The following is a 16,801-nucleotide window of genomic DNA, read 5'->3' on the forward strand; positions in this document are numbered from 1 at the left end:
GTTGAACTGCTTGGATGAGTCTCTAGGAACAAAGCCAACCAGCTTAGTGTCATCTGCCGACTTAAATTTCAACAAGGGATCATGCTCTGTAGCAAGCTTCTTCAAAAGTGTCATATCTGTCGGGTCAACATTATCTTTGTAAAATTTCAACTCTTCTATGGCACAAGCAGACTCAGCATAAGCAGCATCGCCTTCTTCATAGTCCAGAGCGATCTTCCTATCACCGTGCATCGTGATGGTGCCTTTGTGACTTGGCATCTTAAGCTACAAATAAACATAACAAGGCCATGCCATAAATTTGGCATAAGCCGGCCGCCCGAACAAAGCGTGATACGAACTTTTGATCTTGACCACCTCAAAGGTCAATTTTTCATCTCTAGAATCATGGTAATTACCGAAGTCCACTGATGTCTACTACACAACCTTCTTCTTGTAGACGTTGTTGGGCCTCCAAGTGCAGAGGTTTATAGGATAGTAGCAAATTTCCCTCAAGTGGATGACCTAAGGTTTATCAATCCGTGGGAGGCATAGGATGAAGATGGTCTCTCTCAAACAACCCTGCAACCAAATAAAAAAGAGTCTCTTGTGTCCCCAACACACCCAATACAATGGTAAATTGTATAGGTGCACTAGTTCAGCGAAGAGATGGTGATACAAGTGCAATATGGATGGTAGATATAGGTTTTTTTAATCTGAAAATATAAAAACGGCGAGGTAACTAATGATAAAAGTGAGCGTAAACGGTATTGCAATGGTAGGAAACAAGGCCTAAGGTTCATACTTTCACTAGTGCAAGTTCTCTCAACAATAATAACATAATTGGATCACATAACTATCCCTCAACATGCAACAAAGAGTCACTCCAAAGACACTAATAGCGGAGAACAAACGAAGAGATTATGGTAGGGTACGAAACCACCTCAAAGTTATCATTTCTGTTCTATCAATTTAAGAGTCCGTAGTAAAATAACATGAAGCTATTCTTTCCGTTCAATCTATCATAGAGTTCATACTAGAATAACACCTTAAGACACAAATCAACCAAAACCCTAATGTCACCTAGATACTCCATTGTCACCTCAAGTATCCGTGGGCATGATTATACGATATGTATCACACAATCTCAGATTCATCTATTCAACCAACATAAAGTACTTCAAAGAGTGCCCCAAAGTTTCTACCGGAGAGTCAAGACGAAAACGTGTGCGAACCCCTATGCATAGGTTCATGGGCGGAACCCGCAAGTTGATCACCAAAACATACATCAAGTGGATCATGTGATATCCCATTGTCACCACAGATAAGCACGGCAAGACATACATCAAGTGTTCTCAAATCCTTAAAGACTCAATCCGATAAGATAACTTCAAAGGGAAAACTCAATCCATTACAAGAGAGTAGAGGGGCAGAAACATCATAAAATCCAACTATAATAGCAAAGCTCGCGATACATCAAGATTGTGCCATAGAGAGAACACGAGAGAGAGAGAGAGAGAGAGAGAGAGAGAGATCAAACACATAGCTACTGGTACATACCCTCAGCCCCGAGGGGGAACTACTCCCTCCTCGTCATGGAGAGCGCCGGGATGATGAAGATGGCCACCGGTGAGGGATACCCCCCTCCGGCAGGGTGCCAGAACAGGGTCCCGATTGGTTCTTGGTGGCTACAGAGGCTTGCGGTGGTGGAACTCCCGATCTATGTTCGTCTTCGTAGGTTTTAGGGTATATGGACTTATATAGGTGAAAGAAGTCGGTCGGGGGAGCCACGAGGGGACCACGAGACAGGGGGCGCGCCCAGTAGGGTGGGCGTGCCCCCACCCTCGTGGCCACCTCGAAGCTTCCTTGACTTCAACTCCAAGTCTCCTGGATCACATCCGTTCCAAAAATAACGCTCCCGAAGATTTCATTCCGTTTGGACTCCGTTTGATATTCCTTTTCTTCGAAACACTGAAATAGTCAAGAAAACAGCAATATGGGTTGGGCCTCCGGTTAATAGGTTAGTCCCAAAAATAATATAAAAGTGTATAATAAAGCCCATAAACATTCAAAACGGATAATAAAATAGCATGAATGCTTCATAAATTATAGATACGTTGGAGACGTATCAACCACTTCCAGGGTTATCTTACCTACCGGATATGCCGACTTACCAGTCACCACCCCATCAAAAACAGTAGAAGACGTCTTAAGATCTTTGTCAGTCAAATTCATAGGGCGAAAAGTATCGTCGTATAGGATATTGATACTACTACCTCCATCCATGAGCACCTTTGTAAACTTGTATCCTCCTACCTGAGGAGCAACCACCAATGCCAATTGACCCGGATTGTCAACCCGGGGCGGGTGATCCTCACGGCTCCATATGATAGGCTGCTTAGACCACCTCAAATATCGAGGTATCGCCGGCTCAACTGAGTCCACCGCCCGCTTATGGATTTTCTGATCTCTTTTGCACAGACTCATGGTAAACACATGATATTGACCACTATTCAGCTACTTTGGATTGCTCTGATAACCAGACTGTTGCTGCTGATTCCCTTGACCAGATTGCTGATTAAAGCCACCTTGATTGCCTTGGCCCTGAAAACCAGAGCTTGAACCGCCACCTCCAAAGCCAGGTCCGTGAGAGCCGAATCCTGAACCGCCATTCGGGCCATGATTATTCTGGAAAAAAATAGAGTTTTCTGTATTCCCTCATGATGAAGCAATCCTTCCGCAGATGACTGGCCGACTTCTCTTGCATATTGTGCTTTGGGCAAGGTTGATTCATCATGGCCTCAAGGTCGAACTTCGGCCCTCCAAACCGGGGTGTTGATGCTTTCCCCTTACGACGCTGATTATTGTTCTGCGCATTGGTGTTAGCCACCAAATCCAAACCACTGTCGGCCTTGCGCTTACCGTTGCCCCCTTGACTCGCCGTATTATGATGTCCCTTTGCATTGCCACTCTTCTTCCCTTTGCCAACTTTCTCCTCATTAGACTCAGTGTCTTTAGTACTATCAGAGTCGGCATATTTGACGAGAGTTGCCATGAGCTCCCCCATATCATTGCAGTTGCGCTTAAGCCGCCCCAACTTTTGTTTAAGAGGAAGAAAATGGCAAATCTTTTCCAGCATTAGGACGGCTGAACTGGCATTGATATTGTCGTATGAATGGATAACGGCTGAGATCCGGTGCACCCAATTGGTGGTCGACTCGCCTTCTCCTTGGACATAAGAGTCTAAGTCTAGAGTCGACATAGGATGCTTGCATGTGTCTTTAAAATTTTGAATAAAACGCGCCTTCAGCTCAGTCCATGATCTGATGGAGTTAGGGGGCAATCCTTTCATCCAAGTATGTGCTGGTCCATCCAACATCATGGTGAAGTACTTAGCACATGCAGCATCGCTAACATCCAGCATCTCCATGGCAATCTCATAACTCTCAATCCAAGCTTTTGGAGGTTGATCCGCCGTGTAATTAGGCACCTTGCGAGGGCCCTTGAAATCCTTAGGCAAGCGCTTGTTACATAGAGCCGACACTAAACATGGCACACCAAGGGTTCTAGAGGTCACACCTACCTCCAGAGATGCCGATGGGTAAATCGGAGATTGCTACTGAGCCGCCAGCTCAGCCTCACACCGCGCTCTGCCCTGGTCCACCAAAGCCTGAGCATCATTACCAGTGCGCGGTGGGTCAGGCCTACGAGGTTGGTTGTGGTGTCATTCACTGCTCGATATTGCTGGTGAACCAATGTGCCTGCTATAACTCCGGCTTGGGCGCGGGGTCAAATGAATCCGTTCACGATTGTATGAATAAGCCGCCTGTTGAGCCATTTATGTCTGAAGAAGCTTTCCCACTCGCCTTATCTCCACCGCAGCTGGTGACTCATATTGAACAGGGAGAGCCACCAATCGGGTCACCGCAGTTATCATATTGTTCAGAGGGTTAGAATAATGACCCGGTGGCATCGGAACATGCTGAGGAGGGGTCAAGTTCAAACGTGGGGGGTCTGCAGCACGTGGCTGAGCTGGTGCTCTAGCTGCCGACGCCTGAACAACCCGATCCACTACGGGCGGGTTACTGGTTCCGGCCCCAGGCATATTGAAAAGGTTTCTTGAATCGTACACCGGAGGTAAACAACTCTGGTGCCTTCTGTTAAAAACTACGTTTGATGCATTCTGGTCCAAGCTCAAGCCAAAAATTTCTGCTTGAATCCATTGTGCTTCCCACTCCAAGGGGGCTCATGTTGGAAATATGCCCTAGAGGCAATAATAAAAGGATTATTATTATATTTGCTTGTTCATGATAATTGTCTTTTATTCATGCTATAATTGTATTATCCTGAAATCGTAATACACGTGTGAATACATAGACCACAATACGTCCCTAGTAAGCCTCTAGTTGACTAGCTCGTTGGTCAACAGATAATCATGGTTTCCTGACTATGGACATTAGATGTCGTTGACAACGGGATCACATCATTAGGAGAATGATGTGATGGACAAGACCCAATCCTAAGCATAGCACAAGATCGTGTAGTTCGTTTTGCTAGAGCTTTTCCAATGTCAAGTATCTTTTCCTTAGACCATGAGATCGTGTAACTCCCGGATACCGTAGGAGTGCTTTGGGTGTACCAAACGTCACAACGTAACTGGGTGACTATAAAGGTGCACTACAGGTATCTCCGAAAGTGTCTGTTGGGTTGACACGGATCAAGACTGGGATTTGTCACTCTGTATAACGGAGAGGTATCACTGGGCCCACTCGGTAGTGCATCATCATAATGAGCTCAAATTGACCAAGTGTCTGGTCACGGGATCATGCATTACGGTACGAGTAAAGTGACTTGCCGGCAACGAGATTGAATGAGGTATTGGGATACCGACGATCAAATCTCGGGTAAGTAACATACCGTCTGACAAAGGGAATAGTATATGGGGTTGCTTGAATCCTCGACATCGTGGTTCATCCGATGAGATCATCGAGGAGTATGTGGGAGCCAACATGGGTATCCAGATCCCGTTGTTGGTTATTGACCGGAGAGCCGTCGCGGTCATGTCTGCATGTCTCCCGAACCCGTAGGGTCTACACACTTAAGGTTCGGTGATGCTAGGGTTGTATGAATATGAGTATGCAGCAAATCGAATGTTGTTCGGAGTCCCGGATGAGATCCCGGACGTCACGAGGAGCTCCGAAATGGCCCGGGGGTAAAGAATTATATAAAGGAAGTGCTGTTTCGGCCATCGGGAAAGTTTCGGGGTCACCCGGTATTGTACCGGGACCACCGGAAGGGTCCCGGGGGTCCACCGGGTGGGGCCACCTATCCCGGAGGGCCCCGTGGGCTGAAGTGGGAGGGGAACCAGCCCCTAGTGGGCTGGTGTGCCCCCCTCGCCCTTGGGCCCCTCATGCGCCTAGGGATGGAAACCCTAGGTGGGGGGCGCCCCAGTTGCCTTGGGGGGCACTCCACCCCCCTGGCCGCCGCCCCCCTTGGGAGATTGGATCCCCCAGGGCCGGCGCCCCCCCTGGGGGCCTATATAAAGGAGGGCTAGGGGGAGGGCTGCCGCACCCTGTGTCTTGGCGCCTCCCTACCCCTGCTACACCTCGTCCTCCTCCCGCAGCAGCTTGGCGAAGCCCTGCCGGAGTTCTGCTGCATCCACCACCACGCCGTTGTGCTAATGGATCATCATCAACCTCTCCTTCCCCCTTGCTGGATCAAGAAGGAGGAGACGTCATCCGCTCCATACGTGTGTTGAACGCGGAGGTGCTGTCCATTCGGCACTTGGTCATCGGTGATTTGGATCACGGTGAGTACGACTCCATCATCACCGTTCTCTTGAACGCTTCCGCACGCGATCTACAAGTGGTATGTAGATGCAATCTCTCTCCTATCACTCGTTGCTTAGATGAACTCATAGATGGATCTTGGTGAAACCGTAGGAAAATTTTTAATTTTCTGCAATGTTCCCCAATAGTGGCATCATGAGCTAGGTCTATGCGTAGTTCTCTATTGCACGAGTAGAACACAATTTTGTTGTGGGCGTAGATCTTGTCAACTTGCTTGCCACTACTAGTCTTTTCTTGCTTCAGCGGTATTGTGGGATGAAGCGGCCCGGACCGACCTTACACGTACGCTTACGTGAGACAGGTTCCACCGACTGACATGCACTAGTTACATAAGGTGGCTAGCGGGTGTCTGTCTCTCCTACTTTAGTTGGAGCGGATTCGACAAAAAAGGTCCTTATGAAGGGTAAATAATTGACAAAATCAGGTTGTGGTTATTCGTACACTACTAGGGAAAAGCCTATACACATAATCTTACCAGCAGCGCGCTCCAAAATAACTCGCTGCTGCTAACTAGCAGTAGCGCGGACAGACGAAACCCGCTGCTGAGACAAATATAGCAGTAGCGCGTCACCCCAAAGACGCGCTGCTGCTATAATTCCTACGAGGCCGCCGTGAGGGTAGTTATAGCAGCAACACGTTAAGGTGATGCGCGCTACTACTACGTGGCATAGTAGCAGCGCATTTCTCTGATAAGCGCTACTGCTAAGTTTCCTACAAAAATTTAGTCCCACCTCGCTCCGTGAAGAGAGTTTCTACCACCTTAAATATGTTACTTCTCACACTTTGACAAGCACTTGATCTTCATTGAACTCTATGTGTAGAATTTGTGGCTGCAATATGAGTCTTCACCTGTTCCTAAACCGGTGAGGACTCATATTGTCAAATCAGATTGTACACAAAAAGATCGTTGATGATCAATGTGTTTTTGATATATTGAACAAAGTCTATTTTTACATGCTGACACATAGCAGTAGCGCTTTACTGTGAAAGGCGCTGCTGCTAGGTAGCTTAGCAGTAGCGTCTTTTCCTGAAGAGCGCTACTGCCAAGCCATTCATCTCCCTCATCTCCTCCATTCAGATCCACTCACACACACAGCCACTCAATCCTCTCCGATCCATCTGCGCCGCGTGCCCCCGTCGCCCCTCCTCCGTCTGCGCTGCGCGCCGTCACCTCCTCCTCCTTGCTGGACTCGGTACCGGCCTCCTCCTCCGTCCTTCCTCTCCACTCGCCGCTGGCCAGCCCCTCCTCGCTCCGCCTTCCTCCTCCGTCCTCCCTCAACTGGCTGCGCCGGCCGGCCCCTCCTCGCTCCGCCTTCCTGCTCCGTCCTCCCTCAACTGGCCGCGCCGGCCGGCCCCTCCTCGCTCCGCCTTCCTCCTCCATCCTAGTAGGCTAGTTGATTTAGTTGACTTAGAACATTTTGATTTAGTTGATTTATTAGGCTAGTTGATTTAGTTGACTTGGAACATTTTGATTTAGTTGATTTAGTAGGCTAGTTGATTTAGTTGACTTAGAACATTTTGATTTAGTTGATTTAGTAGGCTAGTTGATTTAGTTGACTTAGAACATTTTGATTTAGTTGATTTAGTAGGCTAGTTGATTTAGTTGACTTAGAACATTTTGATTTGGTTGATTTAGTAGGCTAGTTGATTTAGTTGACTCAGAACATTTTGATTTAGTTGATTTAGTAGGCTAGTTGATTTAGTTGACTTAGAACATTTTGATTAAGTTGATTTAGTAGGCTAGTTGATTTAGTTGACTTAGAACATTTTGATTTAGTTGATTTAGTAGGCTAGTTGATTTAATTGACTTAGAACATTTTGATTTGGTTGATTTAGTAGGCTAGTTGATTTAGTTGACTTAGAACATTTTGATTTAGTTGATTTAGTAGGCTAGTTGATTTAGTTGACTTAGAACATTTTGATTTAGTTGATCGTTAATCCTTTGCTCATATTGCTTTAGGAAGAATGGCGCCGCCACCACCACTATGTCAACTGTGCAAGTCAAGATGCGCCAGCAACCTTGCAACTGGCAAGCTGTTCGGCATCTACTTCCAGCCGAGTTTTCGTCATGCGGCGGTAAGAAATTAGATGAAATGTAATAACTATTTTATTTTTAGTGTTGGCATTACTGCATTGTGTCATTTTGCTTATTTTACATAGATCGTCCCATGCAATGTGAGGTTGAAATTCAACAAGCTGACAGGAGACACTGTGACATTTGAGGCTCCTGGGGGGCGTACACTATGGAGGTCGAGAAAGGACGCAATATGTCGCAGATTGGAGGAGATGGATGGGTCCGTTTCATCGCTCGCATGCATCTTACTAGTGGTGAGTTGATCAGCTTCAACTTCCGAGCAGAAAGACCCAAGCTAGCTGTCATTTATCTCAACCTGGTGGAAGATGATGAAGATGACGAAGATGATGAAGATGATGAAGATAATGAGGACCCACTCGATGAAGATGATGAGGACCCACTTCATGAAGCCATCGTAGCTCAAAGAACAAGGCTGAGTGAGGAGGAGGTGTGCAACCTATGGGACATAATTCCGCCACGTGCTGACTTTGTCGGGGTGCCATTCGTGACCCGCTTGACAAATACCATGGTTGATCGACATGATATGGTATGTTATACTTACAAATGCAAATTAATAGTGTGAATTACTTAGTGTACAGTCCAATGATATGGTATGTTGTGTGGAATCTAGTCGATGATATATATGTTTTAGTGTAGAGTTCGATCACATGCTTATTAATTGATATGTTTTTCTTATTCAGAAATTGGCAAAGAGCATATCTGTGAGTTATGGTATCGAGCCTGATGAAGAAGGCTCAGCTGGACTACGCCTTACTGCAAGGGGCTCCGTCACAACCTGTACTTACCGCGTGGACACGGACGGTCGCACACACTTAAACTCGGTTGGGTGGAAGAAATTCCTCGATGGCAAGAATCTTCGTGTTGGACAGGCCATCCTAATTACTATCAGGAACACCAACCGCCCAGGCTTGAGGATGATGATTGTCTTCGATATCATCTAGAACTACATATGTGTGTGTGGCTATATCATCTAGAACTACATATGTGTGTGTGGCTATATCATCTAGAACTACATATGTAGGTGTGGCTATATCATCTAGAACTACATATGATGATCGTCGTCGATATCATCTAGAACTACATATGATGATGGCCGTTGATATGACCTTGTACTGCTTGAGGATGCATGTTGGCTATGAATGAAATTGTTATCTAGTACTCCCTTCGTTCCAATTTACTCGTCGTGGTTTGAACTAAAACCACGACGAGTAATTTGGAACGAAGGGAGTACTACCGTACCTAGTAATGGTTTATGAATTTGATGTCTACTAGCAGTACCTAGTATCTAGTATCTGAAAGGAGAACTGAAATGGGAAAATGATGAAAGATATAGTAGTAGCGAGGGATGGCGAAATCGCTACAGCTAGTTAATAGTAGCACGTTCCCAAACAGCGCTGCTGATATCGTCAACAGTAGTAGTGCGGGTTAGGACCGCGCTACTACTATGAGTTAGCTGTAGCGCCTTATTAGTAGCACGGCCACCCGCGCTGCTGCTAGCCTAAAAACCCGCGCTGCGGCTAGCCTTTTCCCTAGTAGTGGTAGGTAAGAAAACGTTCTTGCTAAAACCCAATTGCAGCCACGTAAAAGATGCAACAACAATTAGAGGACGTCTAACTTGTTTTTGCAGCAATTGTCATGTGATGTGATATGGCCAGAAGTTCTGATGAATGATGAATGATATATTGTGATGTATGAGATCATGTTCTTGTAATAGGAATCACGACTTGTATGTAGATGAGTATGACAACCGGCAGGAGCCATAGGAGTTGTCTTTATTTTTGTATGACCTGCGTGTCATTGAAGAACGCCATGTAAATTACTTTACTTTATTGCTAAACACGTTAGCCATAGAAGTAGAAGTAGTCGTTGGCGTGACAACTTCATGAAGACACGATGATGGAGATCATGGTGTCATGCCGGTGACGAAGATGATCATGGAGCCCCGAAGATGGAGATCGAAGGAGCTATATGATATTGGCCATATCATGTCACTACTTTATATAATTGCATGTGATGTTTATTATGTTTACTTAGAACGACGGTAGTAAATAATATGATCCCTTATAATAATTTCAAGAAAGTGTTCCCCCTAACTGTGCGCCATTGCTAAAGTTCGTCGTTTCAAAGCACCACGTGATGATCGGGTGTGATAGATCCTTACGTTCACATACAACGGGTGTAAGACAGTTTTACACATGCAGAAACACTTAGGGTTAACTTGACGAGCCTAGCATGTACAGACATGGCCTCGGAACACAAGAGACCGAAAGGTCGAACATGAGTCGTATGGAAGATACGATCAACATGGAGATGTTCACCGATGATGACTAGTCCGTCTCACGTGATGATCGGACACGGCCTAGTCGACTCGGATCATGTAACGCTTAGATGACTAGAGGGATGTCAATCTGAGTGGGAGTTCATTAAATAATTTGATTAGATGAACTTAATTATCATGAACTTAGTCTAAAGTCTTTGCAAAATATGTCTTGTAGATCAAATGGCCAACGCTCATGTCAACATGAACTTCAACGCGTTCCTAGAGAAAACCAAGCTGAAAGATGATGGCAGCAACTATTTGGACTGGGTCCGGAACCTGAGGATCATCCTCATAGCAGCCAAGAAAGATTATGTCCTAGATGCACCGCTAGGTGAAGCACCCATCCCAGAGAACCAAGACGTTATGAACACTTGGCAATCACGTGCTGATGATTACTCCCTCGTTCAGTGCGGCATGCTTTATAGCTTAGAACCGGGGCTCCAAAAGCGTTTTGAGCGACACGGAGCATATGAGATGTTCGAGGAGCTGAAAATGGTTCTTCAAGCTCATGCCCGGGTCGAGAGATATGAAGTCTCCAACAAGTTCTATAGTTGTAAGATGGAGGAAAACAGTTTTGTCAGTGAGCACATACTCAAAATGTCTGGGTTGCACAACCGCCTGTCCCAGCTGGAGATCAACCTCCCAGACGAGGCGGTCATTGACAGAATCCTTCAGTCGCTCCCACCGAGCTACAAGAGCTTTGTGTTGAACTACAATATGCAGGGGATGGTGAAGACCATTCCTGAATTATTTTCAATGCTGAAGTCAGCAGAGGTTGAAATCAAGAAAGAACATCAAGTGTTGATGGTCAATAATACCACTAAGTTCAAGAAGGGCAAGGGTAAGAAGAACTTCAAGAAGGACGGCAAAGATGTTGCCGCGCCGAGTAAGCCAGTTGCCGGGAAGAAGTCAAAGAATGGACCCAAGCCTGAGACTGAGTGCTTTTATTGCAAAGGGAAGGGTCACTGGAAGCGGAACTGGCCCAAATACTTAGTGGACAAGAAGGTCAGCAACACTAAAGGTATATGTGATATACATGTAATTGATGTGTACCTTACCAGTACTCGTAGTAACTCCTGGGTATTTGATACCGGTGCCGTTGCTCATATTTGTAACTCACAGCAGGAGCTGCGGAATAAGCGGAGACTGGCGAAGGACGAGGTGACGATGCGCGTCGGGAATGGTTCCAAGGTCGATGTGATCGCCGTCGGCACGCTACCTCTACATTTACCCACGGGATTAGTTATGAACCTCAATAATTGTTATTTAGTGCCAAGTTTGAGCATGAACATTGTATCTGGATCTCGTTTGATGCGAGATGGCTACTCATTTAAATCCGAGAATAATGGTTGTTCTATTTATATGAGAGATATGTTTTATGGTCATGCCCCGACTGTCAATGGTTTATTCTTAATGAATCTCGAACGTAATGTTACACATATTCATAGTGTGAATACCAAAAGATGTAAAGTTGATAACGATAGTCCCACATACTTGTGGCACTGCCGCCTTGGTCACATTGGTGTCAAGCGCATGAAGAAGTTCCATGCTGATGGACTTTTAGAGTCTCTCGATTATGAATTATTTGACACATGCGAACCATGCCTCATGGGCAAAATGACCAAGACTCCGTTCTCCGGAACAATGGAGCGAGCAACCAACTTATTGGAAATCATACATACTGATGTGTGTGGTCCAATGAGCGTTGAGGCTCGCGGAGGATATCGTTCTGTTCTCACTCTCACTGATGACTTGAGTAGATATGGATATGTCTACTTGATGAAACACAAGTCTGAGACCTTTGAAAAGTTCAAGGAGTTTCAGAATGAAGTAGAGAATCAACGTGACCGAAAGATAAAATTCTTACGATCGGATCGTGGAGGAGAATATTTAAGTCACGAATTTGGTACGCACTTAAGGAAATGTGGAATCGTTTCATAACTCACGCCGCCTGGAACACCTCAGCGTAACAGTGTGTCCGAACATCGTAATCGCACTCTATTGGATATGGTGCGATCTATGATGTCTCTTACACATTTACCGCTATCATTTTGGGGATACGCTCTAGAGACAGCTACATTCACTTTGAATAGGGCACCGTCTAAATCCGTTGAGACGACACTGTATGAATTATGGTTTGGGAAGAAACCTAAGCTGTCGTTTCTAAAAGTTTGGGGATGTGATGCTTATGTCAAGAAACTTCAACCTAAAAAGCTCGAACCCAAGTCGGAAAAATGCGTCTTCATAGGATACCCTAAGGAAACCATTGGGTATACCTTCTACTTAAGATCCGAGGGCAAGATCTTTGTTGCCAAGAACGGATCCTTTCTGGAAAAAGAGTTTCTCTCGAAAGGAGTAAGTGGGAGGAAAGTAGAACTCGATGAAGTACTACCTCTTGAACCGGAAAGTAGTGCAGCTCAGGAAAATGTTCCTGTGGTACCTACACCAACTGGAGAGGAAATTAATGATGATGATCAAGGTACTTCGGATCAAGTTGCTACTGAACTTCGTAGGTCCACAAGGACACGTTCCACACCAGTGGTATGGAAACCCCGTCCTGGAAATCATGTTGTTAGACAACGGTGAACCTTCGAACTATGAAGAAGCAATGGCGGGCCCAGATTCCAACAAATGGCTTGAAGCCATGCAATCATAGATAGAATCCATGTATGAAAACAATGTATGGACTTTGACTGACTTGCCCGATGATCAGCGAGCGATAGAAAACAAATGGATCTTTAAGAAGAAGACGGACGCGGATGGTAATGTCACCATCTATAAAGCTCGACTTGTCACTAAGGGTTATCGGCAAGTTCAAGGGATTGACTACAATGAGACTTTCTCTCCCGTAGCGAAGCTTAAGTCCGTCTGAATCATGTTAGCAATTGCCGCATACTATGATTATGAGATATGGCAGATGGACGTCAAAACGGCATTCCTTAACGGCTATCTTAAGGAAGAGCTGTATATGATGCAGCCGGAAGGTTTTGTCGATCCTAAGAATGCTAACAAAGTATGCAAGCTCCAGCGATCCATTTATGGGCTGGTGCAAGCATCTCGAAGTTGGAACATTCGCTTTGATGAGATGATCAAAGCGTTTGGGTTTATGCAGACTTATGGAGAAGCCTGCGTTTACAAGAAAGTGAGTGGGAGCTATGTAGCATTTCTCATATTATATGTAGATGACATACTTTTGATGGGAAATGATATAGAATTCTGGGACATCATTAAGGCCTACTTGAATTAAGTGTTTTTCAATGAAGGACCTTGGAGAAGCTGCTTACATATTAGGCATCAAAATCTATAGGGATAGATCGAGACGCCTCATAGGTCTTTCACAAAGCACATACCTTGATAAGATTTTGAAGAAGTTCAAAATGGATCAGTCCAAGAAAGGGTTCTTGCCTGTATTGCAAGGTGTGAGATTGAGATCGGCTCAATGCCCGACCACGACAAAAGATAAAGAAGAGATGAGTGTCATCCCCTATGCCTCAGCCATAGGATCTATTATGTATGCCATGTTGTGTACCAGACCTAATGTAAACCTTGCCGTAAGTTTGGTAGGAAGGTACCAAAGTAATCCCGGCAAGGAACACTGGACAGCGGTCAAGAATATCCTGAAGTACCTGAAAAGGACAAAGGACATGTTTCTCGTTTATGAAGGTGATGAAGATCTCGTCGTAAAGGGTTACGTCGATGCTAGCTTCAACACAGATCTGGATGACTCTATGTCACAAATCGGATACGTGTATATGTTGAATGGTGGGGCAGTAAGCTGGTGCAGCTGCAAGCAGAGCGTCGTGGCGGGATCTACATGTGAAGCGGAGTACATGGCAGCCTCGGAGGCAGCGCATGAAGCGATTTGGGTGAAGGAGTTCATCACCGACCTAGGAGTCATACCCAATGCGTCGGGGCCGATCAAACTTTTCTGTGACAACACTGTAGCTATTGCCCTTGCCAAGGAGCCCAGGTTTCACAAGAAGACCAGGCACATCAAGCGTCGTTTCAACTCCATCCGTGAAAATGTTCAAGATGGAGACATAGATATTTGCAAAGTACATACGGATCTGAATGTCACAGATCCGTTGACTAAACCTCTTCCGCGAGCAAAACATGATCAACACCAGAACTCTATGGGTGTCCGATTCATCACAATGTAACTAGATTATTGACTCTAGTGCAAGTGGGAGACTGTTGGAAATATGCCCTAGAGGCAATAATAAAAGGATTATTATTATATTTCCTTGTTCATGATAATTATCTTTTATTCACGCTATAATTTTATTATCCAGAAATCGTAATACACGTGTGAATACATAGACCACAATACGTCCCTAGTAAGCCTCTAGTTGACTAGCTCGTTGGTCAACAGATAGTCATGGTTTCCTGACTATGGACATTAGATGTCGTTGACAACGGGATCACATCATTAGGAGAATGATGTGATGGACAAGACCCAATCCTAAGCATAGCACAAGACCGTGTAGTTCGTTTTGCTAGAGCTTTTCCAATGTCAAGTATCTTTTCCTTAGACCATGAGATCGTGTAACTCCCGGATACCGTAGGAGTGCTTTGGGTGTACCAAACATCACAACGTAACTGGGTGACTATAAAGGTGCACTACAGGTATCTCCGAAAGTGTCTGTTGGGTTGACACGGATCAAGACTCGGATTTGTCACTCCGTATAACGGAGAGGTATCACTGGGCCCACTCGGTAGTGCATCATCATAATGAGCTCAAAGTGACCAAGTGTCTGGTCACGGGATCATGCATTACGGTACGAGTAAAGTGACTTGCCGGCAACGAGATTGAACGAGGTATTGGGATACCGACGATCAAATCTCGGGTAAGTAACATACCGTTTGACAAAGGGAATAGTATATGGGGTTGCTTGAATCCTCGACATCGTGGTTCATCCGATGAGATCATCGAGGAGTATGTGGGAGCCAACATGGGTATCCATATCCCGTTGTTGGTTATTGACCGGAGAGCCGTCTCGGTCATGTCTGCATGTCTCCTGAACCCGTAGGGTCTACACACTTAAGGTTCGGTGACGCTAGGGTTGTATGAATATGAGTATGCAGCAAACCTAATGTTGTTCGGAGTCCCGGATGAGATCCCGGACATCACGAGGAGTTTCGGAATGGCCCGAAGGTAAAGAATTATATATAGGAAGTGCTGTTTCGGCCATCGAGAAAATTTCGGGGTCACCCGATATTGTACCGGGACCACCGGAAGGGTCCCGAGGGTCCACCGGGTGGGGCCACCTATCCCGGAGGGCCCCGTGGGCTGAAGTGGGAGGAGAACCAGCCACTAGTGGGCTGGTGCGCCCCCCCTTGGGCCCCCCTGCGCCTTGGGTTGGAAACCCTAGGTGGGGGGGGGGGCGCCCCACTTGCCTTGGGGGGCACTCCACCCCCCTGGCCGCCGCCCCCCTTGGGAGATTGGATCTCCCAGGGCCGGTGCCCTCCCCTGAGGGCCTATATAAAGGAGGGCAAGGGGGAGGGCAGCCGCACCTTGTGTCTTGGCGCCTCCGTCCCCCTGCTACACCTCGTCCTCCTCCCGCAGCAGCTTGGCGAAGCCCTGCCGGAGTTCTGCTGCATCCACCACCACGTCGTTGTGCTGCTGGATCATCATCAACCTCTCCTTCCCCCTTGCTGGATCAAGAAGGAGGAGACGTCATCCGCTCCATACGTGTGTTGAACGCGGAGGTGCTGTCCGTTCGGTACTTGGTCATCGATGATTTGGATCACGGCGAGTACGACTCCATCATCACCGTTCTCTTGAACGCTTCCGCACGCGATCTACAAGTGGTATGTAGATGCAATCTCTCTCCTATGACTCGTTGCTTAGATGAACTCATAGATGGATCTTAGTGAAACCGTAGGAAAATTTTTAATTTTCTACAACGTTCCCCAACAGCTCGTTCCATCGCCATCTGGGTGTTCTCAGCATTAAGATATCCTTAGCTTGAGCTATCTCGTTGCGTTACGTCGCAACGTCCATGTTATGTTGCGCTTGGTTCGTCGGGGTTACCTCCACCGTCAACAACATTGCCAGAGCCTCCAATAGTTCAGATAAAACTTGAGCCGGTGGACGCACAGGGCATCCTACCCCTGCTGCCGTAGTAGCCGCTAAACTGGAGATCATTGCTACGCAGTTGAAGAATTCTGCACCAGTTGCATACTGGCCATGAAGATTGCAGCCCGGTTTGGCGGCTCATAGGGGTCTGGAATACTGTCGCCATCGAAATAGCCCCCAAGCATGTCATCCTGCACTTGATACATGGAATTGGTCTCGCCGGTGGAGGACTTATCGCCTGAGTAGACGACCATCTCTCCGCCAGACACAGATCCTCCCTCAAGATCCACTCCTTGAGTAAAGCCAATAAAGACACGCTTCGGGGCGGCTTGAATCTTGGCGGGTCGCGCGCGCTGAGCCGTCTCGACAATGTCGGTGTAGGTGTCGTGCTCAGCTTCCGACTTGCCGATCTTGCCGATGAAGACATGAATCCCGCCGAAGGGGACCCGGTACCCGTACTCGATTGAGCCGGCCTCGGGGCC

Source organism: Triticum aestivum, chromosome 6B, assembly GCF_018294505.1.
Source record: "Triticum aestivum cultivar Chinese Spring chromosome 6B, IWGSC CS RefSeq v2.1, whole genome shotgun sequence".
Taxonomy (NCBI): Eukaryota; Viridiplantae; Streptophyta; class Magnoliopsida; order Poales; family Poaceae; genus Triticum; species Triticum aestivum.